This window comes from Vulpes lagopus, chromosome 21 (genome assembly GCF_018345385.1).
Source record: "Vulpes lagopus strain Blue_001 chromosome 21, ASM1834538v1, whole genome shotgun sequence".
NCBI classification, from domain to species: domain Eukaryota; kingdom Metazoa; phylum Chordata; class Mammalia; order Carnivora; family Canidae; genus Vulpes; species Vulpes lagopus.
In genome coordinates, this window is record NC_054844.1 from 10,620,394 (window position 1) to 10,622,826 (window position 2,433).

Below are 2,433 nucleotides of genomic sequence, written 5' to 3' on the forward strand. Positions count from 1 at the left end.
GGTTTCAATAAAATATCAGTTGTATTCACTATTTTTACATTCACCAAGCCTAGCCTGTGTCAAAGAAAAATAAACACTATAATGATATTGAATGAAAAGATTTAAACTAGTAGAAACCACAGTTTAACCTGAAGATGAAATAAGAAGTAAACAAACCAAGGAGAGAGACAGAAGTGTTCGTGATAACATTAGGTAAACAGATAGAGCAGAATGACAGCTGACCCAACTAAACTAATGTGAAGTTTATAATAAAGCAACTAAAGTGTATAAAATTTTGAATATTCCAAAAGCAAAGGTCAAAAAGAAAATTGGTTCTATTTTTAATTTTTATATTATGCTTTTCTTATATATTATTTTCACTTATTTTTATAATAAAATTGATAAAAGTTAAGTGAGTGTGAAGAAATCAGGAGTCCAAAATTCTTGGTTACATTACACGGCAAGGAACAGGGACAAGTGATTTACTTTGAAAACTAATAAAAGCTTGTGTAAACAGAAGTGAAAATTATAAAAGGAGACAGTTTACTTTACATTTTCATGTGTAATTTTTGATCAATAACATAAATTGGTACATTAAATCTCAAATTATTTGGGAGCATTTCTGTTACACTTTTGCCTTTAGTAGCTAAAGACTTAAGCTCTGATTTGCCTTCTCCTATCACCATAATTATTAGTATTTTTCTTACCTTAGTTTCAAGAATAATCTTTATTTCAGTAAAGCTGTCAGCAGAAACAGAAGTATCATTTAAAAAAAAGTGCTGTTTCCTCTCATACTTTTGATTTTTGCAATTTCCCCATCATATATCCTATCTTGAAAAATTATGAATAATAGTTATGTTTTTGCAGGAAATGTCAAAGTAGACTTGCCTGTTTGCTAGTCACCTATGTTTAATGTTAGTTTGGAAGAGGAAGCAATGTAAAACAGACCTTTCTAAATTTTCAAATTACCTAAAAATATGAAAGGTACTGACTTCATTATCAGTTGAGATTTAAATCAGAAGATAGCCAGAGGGAGCTAAGATGGTGGCATGATAGGAAGACTCTAGGTTCATTTCATCTGTCAAAAACACCTAGATAACTATCAAATCATTCTAAATACCCAAGAAATTGATCTGACTGACAGAACAAACTCACAACTAGAGGGAGAGAGGAATCCACATTGAGGAAGGTAGGAAATGAAGAAACATGGTTTGAGGAAGAAATGGATCATAGGAGCTGCAGAGGGGAGAGAGCCCTGGTCATGGAGAAATGTGAAAGGGAGATGCTCAGAGAGGAAAGTACAAGGAGAACACTTATCCAAAGCATGAGTATATTTCCCCAATGCCATTGACAGGAAAAATGTGAGGGGCTGATTTTCATGAGTTTTTGCCAAAAAGTAGGACCTGAAGACTAGAGTTTTAGCAGACAATGGCTTGGCTAGAGCACCTTGGATAAAGCACCTTGGATAGAGCACCAAGGGCACTCCCTGCTCCTGGGGAAGCAGGAAAGCAACTCCTGGGCAGATGGTTTGATCTGAGGATCTCCTAAGGCACACAGAGAGAGACTATTCACTCTTCTTGGAGCATATCTGAAAGAGGAGACATTTGCAGAGTTCCCTTACTGGGACAAAAGAGGTGATGGGCATCATTTTGCCACTCTGCCCCTCACCATAGGCACAAAGTCACCCATGGAGGATGGCAAACCCAGACACTACCTGCCTAGCCAGTGCACTCTGGCACAACTGGCCTTCTCAGTCAAACCTCCCTCAATCCCAGCACTCTTAGACTCTCCCCAAGAAGACCAGCATGCTCCTGCCCAGGTCCCTAAAGCCCAGAATTTTAAAAGTCAGCAGTCTCAGCTAGTATAAAGCCGAGAGGGCTCACTGCTCCTGGAGGGAAGGCAGACAAACAATCTGGAGTAGACAGCATGAATACTGCAATCTGAAAAATGCCTGGGATGCACAGGGAGAGATTATTCATTTTGTTTGGAGTACTTCCCTGACACCAGCAAGCATGGAGACCCCTCTTTGGGGACAAAGGAGTTGGTGGCCATTTCCTATCCCTCCCCTCAGCATAAGCACAGAACCACTTGCAATAAATAACAGAGCACTGGCACAGGCCACCTGACCTCCCTACACCAATTCACACACCCTTGTGCTCTGGCAGTATGGCCCTTCTCAGTTGTGTTTGTTTCAGTCCCAGTGCAGTGGACCTCTTCCCCAGAAGACCAGTAGAAACACCTGCCCACATCATGTCTCCCAACCAAAGAATTCTACACAGCTTCAGTTCTAGTGAAAATAGCATCAGGTCTCATTTAACAAGCAGACCAGAGCATACTTGGTGTGGCCAAGAACCAAACACTGCCCAGAGCCAGCAAGATGAGCCTTTAGAGATGCCTGGACCAAAGGATAGAAGAGCCAGAACAGACCAGCAGAGTGCGCATAGCACACACCAA